Genomic DNA, 12,388 nt, shown 5'->3' with positions numbered 1-12,388 from the left:
AGTGATAGATATTCTTCTGGAAGAATTTGGGATGTCACAAAAATGAACGTGGGATTTAGAGAGATTTCTATTCCTACCAAGTAGAGATGGACACGAACCGAAATACGAACCAAAGTTCGTGATGAACCAGGCCACTTTATGGTTCAAGAACCGGCAGTTTGTCAGATTCCATTTCTGATGAACTTCCATGAACTTTAGGCTGGTTTGTTTGGTTCGGTTTTTAGTTTGTTCACTGTAGACAGCCTGGTGCTGATCAATCAGTTTCCTAGGCAACAGGAGATGAACTTCCTGCAGACCTGCTGACCCAGGAGTGGCCTTCTGCTGGACCAGAAGTGACCTTCTGCTGACCCAGAATTGATGATTTGCTGACCTGGATGTGACGTTTTCACAAACCAAATGAACCTGTTTGTGAACCGGGGCAGGTTCATGAAAGTTCATGTTTCGTGGTTCGTGAAATGCGCTGAACCACAAACTGCACAGTTCGGTTTTTTCCAGTTCGTGCCCATCTCTAGTACTAAGCCTCCTAAGTGAACCGTCTTTCTGGCCAGGCAGTTTGATAAGTTTGAATAAGGACAATGTTTGGTTTCTGTTGGTGCTTGTTTGATTTTGGAAGGATGAGGTTGGATGCAACTTCTTTTTTTGCTCAGTCTTGCACAGTACATAAGGTTACCCACCCTTCCAGGTGAGGCCTGGAGACCTCCCAGAATTACAACTGATTTCCAGAGACTACTATGATCAGTTCCCTTGAAGAATGTGGCTGCTCTGGAAAGTGGACTTTATGGCATTACTCCCCACTGAGGCCCCTCCCATCCATAAACCCCACCTTTCCCATGTTCTACCCCAAATCTCCAGGAATTTCTCAACTCACAGCTGAAAACCTACCAATTGTCCTGCTCTCTACAGCCACCATGCCACCTGGCTTTTGTGCAGGTAGATTTCCATCATCTCCAGCATAGCCTTTCCAGGCAGTCAAAGGCAATTTCCTCTCCCTTTTTTACCAGTGGAAAAATGGGTTTCTTTAAATGTACCCCTCCTTTCTTTGTGGGAAAGCATCAGGGCTGGTTCCAGGTGTCTGCTCCTCAGACACTCTCTGCATCTGGGTCTTAATAATTTTATATATTGATATGAGTTAGATGGTTCTTCTAATGTACACAAGGTCATACAACTGCATTACTCCTCTATTTTGTACCCCTCTCCAAGGTTGTTCGACTCTAGGCCTCTAGACTCCCTTTAAGTTATGGGGCTGAATTAACCCTGTTTCTGTGAGCAATGGCATCTGCAATGCCCAGGGCCCCCTCCCCTCCTCTGCTTGCCACTGTCTCCCCCACTCACATCTCCCTGCCTACCTGCCTGTATATTCCTCCACTGCTTGGTCACCCATCCTTCGCCTATCCATTTGCTCATTTTCCAGTCCTCCCAGTGTTCTCCCACTCTTCCCTGACTCTGCTGGGCAGTACAAGCAGCTGGGGACATGGGTGATGGGAGGGGTCACAAAAAGTGGGTGGGGCAGGGGCAGCAGGCCCCTCCAGAAGAGAGTACAGCTAAAGGAAAGGCCTCAAGTACTTAGCAGTAAGATGGTGGGTTATAACAAAAGAAGGGGAAGAAGAGACCCTGCATGGCCTTACTTTGGACTTCCTTTGCTTTACTGGGCACCATCTGGTAGACTTGGTCTCTTGTTAAGAGTACCCTTTCTTTTGAATACCCTGTGTTCTGTGTTTATTGTACTTGTATCACAGTAGTACATATGGTTATATCTAAGGGTTTTGAAAAACTATGTTACTGTCTTATTTATAGAGGGATAGTGGTTGTCATTTGTCAGATGATATTATTGACCTCCATAGCAGCTGCCCATTTCTATACATTAAGCCTCTGTTAAAGGGACAGGACATTTTTCTCCAGGCTTGTTGGCAACCCTAGTTGGGAAAGCTGAAGGCAAGTGAGAGATATAGTAATTAATCAGTGTCTTAATTAATGAAAAAAAAAGATCCCTAAACTACACTTGCTTGCAAATGTCTTCCTCAAACCTAGAAATTATCCCCTAATATCAGGTAGATAAATGTCTATGGTTATTGGGCAGTGAGGGGAAAGCACTCTATACATGAGCAGAGTGTTTGTGGTCTTAGCATCCAGAGAATTTATTGTTCTTGGCACAGATTTATTTATATTTGTGCCAAAGACCTAAGTTTTCTTAATGAGAAGTTGAGCTTAAGACGAAGAACTTACCATCGAGTTGCAATTACACACAGTCACCCCTTCCACCGAGCATTCCAGGAACAAGATGAGCAAAGGTGGTTTGACATTGCCTTTCTCCACATTTAGGGCTTAGGACTGACTCAATATTATACCCCCTCAGCCCTTTAACCTTCTGCAGTACTGTCTTGACAGGCCTTGGAGTTATACCAGCCTAAGCATTGTGCGTCTTTAGCCTTATCCCAGATTTTTTAAAGGGGAAGTTCAGCCCAAGAGCTTGACAGAGGATAAAAACATTCTGCACATGCTCAGAAGCATGCATTCCTTTACATAAGCAGATTTCAACAAGGTGTATTGCAATTAATGATAAAAAACAAATACCAAGCTAAGTGCAAGCAAGCAGTAATATTTTGCATGGGGCCTCCCACTCTTATTTTCTGCCCACTTTGTGCCCAGTGTCACAGAAAGGACAGAAAAAAGAAAGAACTGCTCAGAAAGAAAAGGTGATGGGACAGCGTAAAATAGAATGAATTTGGCCAGGAAAGGGTTAACTGAGCCAAGTTCATCTGCTTGCAGCTGCCCCTCCTCCATCCCTTCACAAGCAGTTGCCACATACCTACTTACACATTTTCTCTTATATCTCTGCAACCAAAAGAGCTAGTGGCTTTCTAAAAAAGAATAAAAACAGAGAATGTGGAGGTGGGGTACAGAAATATTTTGGGGAGGTTGTTGCCACAAAATGCTCCTGCATAGCTAACATCCTGATAATAAAATATCCATCCATTCCATGTACAGACTTGGAAAATGAAATAGGAAACCCTGCTGAATGCAAGCATGCCTGCCGTGGTTTAGGAAGACTGCCAACAAACACTTTGCATTTACCTTGGAAGAGGAATAATTAACTGCAGCAAAGGAAAGCTCTAGTGCTGAATGAGTCAATATTTCAGTGAAGTGAGTGTTTACATCTAGTTTAGATAGGGGGGTCACTTTGCTTCTGTGTCTGAAGAAGTACCAGCCAAGTGTTCAGATTTGAAAAATGAGAGATGGCAGGACTCAAGCCTGTCTAGCCAATATCCTAGGAAGCATTTTCCACCTACATGTGTGTTTTGTGGGGGGAGGGAGTAGCGATTCTTCAGCTGGGTGAAGGGAAGCACTTTGCAAACCTTTCAAGGCTCAATGTTCCATGTTTGCCTCCCAAAGGCTATGTCAGTTTCACCTCCCCTTCTAGGAGGTGAAGAGGAAATTAACAAAGCCTCTGAGCAGCCATCTCCCTGGCTCTGTAGAGAGGGGGAATTGACAGAGCCTTCTGATCTCTTTTAAAACTCAGTTGCCTGGCTAACACAGCAGCTCCCTCCACGTGCTCCTCCTCATGTAATTCAGCTCTTGAATCTTAGCTCTAACACAACTACCTTCAAGGCACTTTACTGTGAATGTAGCTAAAAAGCCACCATGTTTAATGGGTGGGGAAAGGGATAGAGATACATTTACGGTCTTGTGTAAAGGACTTTTTGGCATTTTACTCTTTATCACATGAGTGCACTATAGAGTGAATAAGTGAGTTGGAGAGAAAAAGAGGGAAATGGGGTGTTTGGGAATGAGGGTAATATAGTTTGCCAGGCAGGATCTAGCATGCGTTTACACACACATACAAACACACACAGAGAGGAAAAGAAGAGGTTGTCATCTCATGAGAAAATATTTGTGGTTCAGAGATATACAATGTCAGTACATGGAGAGTCCATTTAGCTCTTTTGGCTACTGAATCATTGTCCTTGTCAAACAGAGTTAAGGAAGGTACCTGCACGTAAGCTGTAAACAAGCTCTGCGTTCTCCCATCTTATGCTTGCTTACCAATTAGATTCCATGAACCCTTATTTGGACTGGTTATTCAAATCAGTTTTCCACTCGTGGAGTGTATCCAGGTAGAAATTCAATCGGTGCAGCTTCCCCATCATTTTTTACTTGTCATTTCCTGTGATACCCCTAGTCACGAAGGTTTTAGTCCAAAATAGATCACTTACAGATTTCAATGGGCTTAGATTGGAGTACGTCCACTTAAGGTTTCACTGTTAGTTTTTAAGGAGACACACAATACTCATCCAAGGTTTTCTACACTGTTTGTTAATGCTTCCCTTGCATAGGAACAGATGTGTTTCCATAAATGAGAAGCAGTAGGCCAATGTCAAACATTAGTGATATGCAAACATACAGGAAGCAATATTCATTCATGCTTTCTTCACTTGCGTATTTCATTAACGTGTAGAGATGGGCACGGACCGCATAACGGACCTAATTTCATCACGAACTTACCCAGTTCGTCCTTCGCGAACACGCAGCCTGTGGGCGCGTGTTTTTCTCACGAAACCGCCGAACATTGGGGCTTTCTGTCCATGTGTCCATAGGCCCGTCATTCCAGGATTCCTGCTCAAACAATTTCCTCGGCAGCGGTGTGGAGCCACCTTCCCTGTTTGGAACACACCAATCTTAGCCGAGGAAACCTTGATTGGCAGCTCTGTTAGCCAAACAAGAGCTTGTCAGAGATCACAGCCTTTCTGCATAAAAGACAAAGCATGCGAAGAGCCGCTCCATTTTGCTGGCGCGGGGACGCAAGTTAGCTTAGCAACTGCTTGCTGTGGGGAAGGGGTTTTTTTTCTGTGAGAGTGCGGCTTGTGTCTGGGGTTTGGGGCTTCTGGTGCAAGAGAGCTTTCTCTTTTCTCCATTCCTGTTTAATTTTTTTCTCCTCGTTTCTATTCTAGAGCACTTTTTAAAAAATCCTTTTTACTGCACTATTGGGTTACTCTGATTTCTTTCTGCATTTTGAGTCCTTGGGTTCTTCTTGGACTTAATCCCCCCTCCCCCCCCCCCAAATCTCTTCCTTTTTTCTGGGTTGCCGGTGGGTTCTATTGTGCTGTGACACCAACCCACTCACAGACCCACAGTGGGTGCAAGGTAGCTTTGAGCATTGTCTGCTTGAGTTCTTGCCTTCGTTCCCCCACGGGTTTTTTTGGCTGCTGATGAGATGCAAGGGGAGGAAGACTGCTATTAGGCTCTGTGAAACACCTACTCTCTGATGACCGGCAGCACGTTTTGGGGGGCTCTCTCTGCTTCACTCCTTTCAAAGCCTTTTTAGTGGGTGACTTGGGGGGACATTTCCAGCCTGGCTTTTGAGGTGCAGGGGGAGACTGCTACTGGCCTCTGTGAAACACCTACTCTCTGGTGACCGGCAGCTTGCTTTGGGGGGGGGGCTCTCTGCTTCACTCCTTTCAAAGCCTTTCACTCCCTAAATAGTGGGTGACTTGGGGGGATATTTCCAGCCTGGCTTTTGAGGTGCAGGGGGAGACTGCTACTGGCCTCTGTGAAACACCCACCCTAGGACCACTGGCAGCAGGTTTTGGGGGGCTCTCTCTGCTTCACTTTTTTCTAAGCCTTTTTCACTCCCTAAATAGTGGGTGACTTGGGGGGATATTTCCAGCCTGGCTTTTGAGGTGCAGGGGGAGACTGCTACTGGCCTCTGTGAAACACCCACCCTAGAACCACTGGCCGCAGGTTTTGGGGGGCTCTGTCTGCTTCACTTCTTTCTAAGCCTTTTTCACTCCCTAAATAGTGGGTGACTTGGGGGGATATTTCCAGCCTGGCTTTTGAGGTGCAGGGAGAAGACTGCTACTGGCCTCTGTGAAACACCCACCCTAGAACCCCTGGCAGCAGGTTTGAGGGGGCTCTGTCTGCTTCACTTCTTTCTAAGCCTTTTTCACTCCCTAAATAGTGGGTGACTTGGGGGGATATTTCCAACCTGGCTTTTGAGGTGGAGGGAGAAGACTGATACTGGCCTCTGTTAAACACCCACCCTAGAACCACTGGCAGCAGGTTTTGGGGGGGCTCTTTCTGCTTTACTTCTTTCTAAGCCTTTTTCACTCCCTAAATAGTGGGTGACTTGGGGGGATATTTCCAGCCTGGCTTGTGAGGTGCAGGGGGCAGACTGCTACTGGCCTCTGTGAAACACCCACCCTAGAACCACTGGCAGCAGGTTTTGGGGGGCTCTGTCTGCTTCACTTCTTTCTAAGCCTTTTTCATGCCCTAAATAGTGAATTTGTATTTGTATATTGACAAATCAGTGTAAGGCACATGATGACTGAGCTTTACAAACATATATTATCCTCCTCCCGACGACAAGCCCTTTCCCTGGCACCTTCTAAGTACCTCTTCTTTTTCTTGATATGATTTGTATGCTGACAAAACAGTCTAAGGCACATGATGATCTTCCTTGATGGACTGCATCACGTTCGGTGAAGTGGGTTTTGTCAGCGACCATCCTGCTCTTGCGAGCGCATGGGCCCCTCTGAGGGTCAATCCCCAAAGTCCAGTAAGAAGTAGGACAGTGGCCCAGGTCAGCTTGCTTGATAGCAAGCAACCTGACACACCACGTCACTAAGGTGGGACTTGTTGTCCACTGCCCAAAGAGGCCCCCTCTGAACAGGGTAGCATAAGTTTCCTTCCCTCAAGGTGTGGAAGACATCCTTTCCATCCCTCCCATGCCTTCCATTCCAGCAAGGGTCCTTTGAATTGCTTCATGATCCTGTTGCGGAGTTGGCTTTCACTCAAGTACATCCATTCATTTCCCATCATGGGGAGTTGGTCTCCCCGCCCCTGGGGAGGGCATCTCTTGTTGATGCAGCCCCATGTAGGTGGGTTTTGTGGGCAGCCACCTCTCCTGGACAGGAGCACAAGTCTCTCTCCTTCCCCCAAGGGTGGGTAAGGGTCAGTCAGAATAGGGCAGGGGAAGTTGTTGTTTGTCTCTTTGGAAAAGTGATAATCGAGGAGCATTACATGAGAACCTTTGGTGGGGAAAGCTGACTGAAGTGAAAATCTGTGGGAAAACCAAGGCCTTTTCTGACTCGAACCGGTTCTCGAACCGGTTCTTGAACCGGGCCTGGTCCGTTAAAAGTTCGTGGACCGTGGTCTGTGGAAGCCCACGAACCCCGAACCGGCGGTCCGTAGGCAAATGCCGGTCCGTGCCCATCTCTATTAACGTGCATGAATCACATCTCAGAAAACCTATGATTTGGGGCTCTAAATAATCTTACCTAGTTTTTCAGACTGGTTCAGATTACAAACTTTTTGCAGCACTGTCACACAATCTGTCAGCAGCATGATGGATTTTGACTCTGGTCAAGGTGTAGAGGTAAGTAATAGGTACAAAGAGAATGCTATCCAAAACATCAGGTTATATTTCATGCTGGAAAGGCAAGTTCATAGATGTGACTACATTAAACACTGAAGAGGTTTTTTTTTTTTTTTAGGTTTCTCATGTAGGATTGATCCCACCGGGCTCTGAATGCTACTAATTTTAACTGTGCTTCAGTCCTTGGAAATGAACGAAGCTGAACTTAGGCCAGGTCTCCATGATACAGCACACCATACTCCAATTTGATGATGTGGTGTCTGGCATGAATAGTAGCTACAAACATTGATTGCTGCAAATGACAATAAATGTTGTAATAAAAAAAAATTCTCACTGCAATTTGTTTCTTCTCCTCTCTTTTCTTGGAGCTCTAGCAATTTCTTATAACAACATTCAATTTATATACCACCCGTCAGGACAACTTAACGTCCACTCAGATCAGTATACAAAAAGTGTTATTATTATGTATTGTCGAAGGCTTTCACGGCTGGAGAACGATGGTTGTTGTGGATTTTCCGGGCTGTATAGCCATGGTCTTGGTGTTGTAGTTCCTGATGTCAGGAACTACAATGCCAAGACCGCGGCTATACAACCCAGAAAATCCACAACAACCAATATTATTATTATCTTCATGACAATCATCCTGTGAGGTGGGTGGGGCTGAGAGAGCTCCAAGAAGCTGTGACTGACCCAAGGTCACCCAGCTGGCTTCAAGTGGAGGAGCGGGGAATCAAACCCAGTTCTTCAGATTAGAGTCCTGCACTCTTAACCACTACGCCAAACTAGCTTTGTAAGTCATTGCTAGTTTTCTAACAGAAGCTGTAAAAGCCATTATTTTAAAGGTGAATTATTGCCACACAGATGGCTAGATTATTTTTGATGGGTTTGGAATCAGAAATCCAAAACCTGAAGAGACCAAAAAAATTGTTCCACAAGAGTATAATGCAACCTTTCAGAATGCCACTGACTAAAAATATCATGTGAAGTCATAAGAGAATTCTTAAGGTGGGGATCTGAGGTGGAAACCTACTAATACAGTATACCAAGTGCACACTGTCACTCTTACAGATAAACAAGTATGTCATATGAAACGAAATCTTCCTGTGGTGAACAGATTATCTAGGGAGCTTTCTGTCACACTAATTGATGAAATGATTAATTTGTACTACCGATTAACATGAGTTTTGTGTTCAGTGAAAGTTACTGGTCAGAACCAAGATGCTTTGCAGAATGAACAGTTATCGTAAACCATTTTCAGCTTGAGTTGATCCTGTGCCAGTGGATTGAGGCAGCAGGGTATCTCTATGCCAGGCAGATACAACATTGGTATTGAATCTCCACTCTGCCATGGAAACAGGCTGACCTTGGGCCAGTCACATACTCTCCACCTAAACTATCCTGCAGGTTTTTTTGTAAAATGGAATAGAGGAGAATTATGCACGCTGCTTTGTGTCTCCATTGGGGAGATATAGAAAAAATGAATGAATGAACGGATGAACGGATGAACAAACGAACGAATGAACAAACTCTGTAGAGAACTATGTACTATATGTATGTAAACTATCTTACTCTTACTATATAGGGATAATCATGCTGGTCTGTTGTAACAAGTAATGCGACAAAGTGTGTCATGTTCTCTGAGCACTGGAATGATGTTGTATAAATGCTAACATATATTCTTATGCCAACTGTCACAATATTTCAGAATCTCATTCTAGATTTAGTCTTACCAAGTTCTGCTTTCTCATTCTGTTAGTATCAAAAATGGAGTAAAACAGCAACATACTTTACTGATCACTATTAATGGAAGACATCCTTGCACCCACAGACCTTTCCCAGTCTCCTGGATGAATAACTTATACCACTGACATAAGTCTTTACCAAGAACTGCTTTAAGGACCAATGAAGAAACAGCATTACTAATTGAGTCCACAGTGGCAATGGAGGGTTTCGAAGCATATTGATGAGGTTTCAGGTGAAGGCCTATAAGTGGTACTTCAACTTTAATTAAAAAAAAAAGAATCCACTAATATTTCTGTCATCTAGTTTCCCCTATATCTGTGATTTTGATACTCCATTTAACCTAACTTTATGTCAAGAACACTTGGAGACTCTTATCTTTGCTGGAGTAATTAAAGTAAAGTAGAAAATTGGCAAAAAGCTCTTCTCGGGAAGCCCAGGACTAACACATTTCAAATATTTTCGCATGAACAGAATAGGTACAAGTAATTAACAAACTGTCACGTGTCATTCCGAGCTCTCTTGCCATTTTAAATGGTGCACACTAGAGGATTCTGCAATTATAAAGCCTGAGTGAAATATAGCATTTTTTTTCAGGGAGATTTCAAAAGCTGTCGTCTTTTGACAGCAGCATACAGAAAACAGATTGTGTGTCAATGGTGCCTATATTTACCTCATCACGTTAAAAAATAATTGGACAAAAGTGGTCCATTTCAGAATGAAAGGGATTTCAGGAGACAAGATAAACATTAATCCCACCCACCCCACTTCAACCATGGCCAAACTCTTGTTTCAAATTATAAAATGTTGAATAAATTGACAGTTTCAGAGTGCTTAGCAGTAGACATGGGCATGAACAAAAAAAAAAACCCGAACCATGAGGTTTGTGGTTTGTGGATTTTCACGAACCAGGAACCACAAACTGGCATGGAACTGGGTTCAGTTACGAACCAGTTCGTGGTTCGTGGTTCATGGGGTCTAAATACCCCTTTCCGGCCACCGGAAAGGGACGTTTAACAGTTTAAACTTTGGCCACTGAGGGCCAAGCTACAAGTGACAAATGACACTTGAACAGCAAGTGTATTTCTCCCTGTTCACTTGCCCTCCACTCAATCCACTTGCCGTTCAAGTGTCATTCGTCATGTGTAGCTTGGCCCTCAGCCATGCCCTCCTCTTCAATGGAATACGAGAGTATTGGCAAACTGAAGCTGATTTGATATCCATACACCAGTGGTGTCATTCTTCCTACACCCTCAGGGGGCTTAAAATTTTGCTCACAATATTCTCAGAATGTCGCAATCAGTAATCACAAAAGAAATTCTGGTCCTTGTGTCAATAAAAGTTCAGTAGCTGGTGATTCCTGATGTGTACAAAAAAGACTTCGCCAGTGAAGAGGGTCCTTGGTGATAAGTGTCCGATGGAGATTTTGGCTTGAGATTGTGAGGATAGTTCACTTTAGCTCAATTTTACCGGGACAGTCTCATATAGTGAAACAATTGCACACAGTATACATTGCTGCTGGATTTGTGCAGGCTTTGCAACCATAGATACTGTCCTGAAGAACCATCTTATGAGGTCCTTGTAGAGAACAGGAATTATGATTTGGGCTTATCCATACTTTATTTGATATTGCACTGTTGTATGATTGTAATCATTTGCAACTAGATTTTCTTATGTGGCTAAGACCATTCCATTTTGAATAACTGCTGTAACACAGTGGCCGTTTCCACATGCTGTTAAAGAGACGGTCTACTTACTGAAGGCTGGCTTTTTTTTCACAGATTCCAGATGCCTCCGATTTCAAAGCAGAAGCAGGCCATTTGTCTTGCGTCTTGACCCGGCACAGGAAAGAGTGGGAAATCCCGGTCTCAGAAAAGACGCTGATTAGACGCAAGACAAACTGCCTGCTTCCGCTTTGAAATCGGAGGCATCTGGAATCTGTGAAAAAAAAACGCCAGCCTTCAGTAAGTAGACCGTCTCTTTAACAGCATGTGGAAACAGCCAGTGATAGATATATAACACTGTGTGGATGCAACCTTATTTTTTTCCCATGTTGAACCTTTCTCTACAATAAGAAAACTCTGTATGTTTGAGTATGAATGCTTCCACATGTACCCCAAGTTTAGCTCTCTTCCCATTTTTTTTAATCTCTAAAATGCCAATCTTTCTTTCCAAATGCCCCAAACTCCTGCAACGTGCCAATTGTCTCTTTCTTGCCAGTTTCCTTTGCTTTCTGCCGTACGCAGCTTTTGAACGTGTCCTTGTAACGGTTATTATAATGCCACAGTGGGCTAAATTACTAGCAAATTAACTTTACATTCAATGATAAATGCTTAATTAGGTACCAATTCAAGTGTTTGACAATATAAGCATTTCATAAATATTGCTTGCCTGTAGAAAATGATCAGTTGCCCAACATTAACACAGAGTACTACATAACTATTTCACATTTCAAGGGACAGACTTTATAGAGGGTAAACTTGTTTAGTTAAGATAAAAATTACAAACTTAGCCGTTGGCCAGTACGCTGCAGTGTAAAGACAGATTTAAAACATTACACACTCTGTGGGGAAAATCTACAAGTGTGCACAGGGAGTTATTTGCGTTTGGAGAATGGGGAACATGGGGCATAAATTGCAACAATTTTCTCTTGAGAGGGATTGAGAACATAAATCCCAAGTGCCACCAAAACTTGCTTAAATTGAGATTTAAATCAGTAAAAGCATTGGAGGAATTTCAAGGTAAGCCAAAAGGTTTAAGTGGTTGCAATAAAAAAAGACATGTTCCTGGGAATAAGCCCCAGTAAATAACATGAGACTTACTTCTGGGTAGACCTACCTAAGATTGCTCCCAAATAAATATACAAATGACAGCCACATCCTTTTTTCTAAATGGTTTCTAAAGCCATTTAGGGATGACCACAGACATTTTACTGAAGTGAAGTTTTTCTTAATGAACCATTTTGTTCAGATTTTAAATGGCACATGTTTAGATTTATTCATTGCTTTGATAGCTGCTCCCATTCCAATATCCGTCTGAGCTTGCTTGGAGCAAATCAAATGCTTCAGCAAGGAAACACAAGATAAACAGTGATTCCGCACACGTTGGATAATGCACTTCCAATCCTCTTTACAGATCATTTGGAACAGATTTTTTCGTGTGCGGAACAAAAAATCCACCTCAAACGATTGATAAAGTGCATTGAAAGTGCATTATCCAACGTGTGCGGAATCAGCCAAAGGCTGGAGGAGACAGGTTTAAGTCACATACCCTGCATGT

The sequence above is a fragment of the Eublepharis macularius genome, chromosome 3, assembly GCF_028583425.1.
Source record: "Eublepharis macularius isolate TG4126 chromosome 3, MPM_Emac_v1.0, whole genome shotgun sequence".
Taxonomy (NCBI): Eukaryota; Metazoa; Chordata; class Lepidosauria; order Squamata; family Eublepharidae; genus Eublepharis; species Eublepharis macularius.
The sequence above is the reverse complement of the archived record's forward strand: the minus strand, read 5'-3'. Positions refer to the sequence as shown.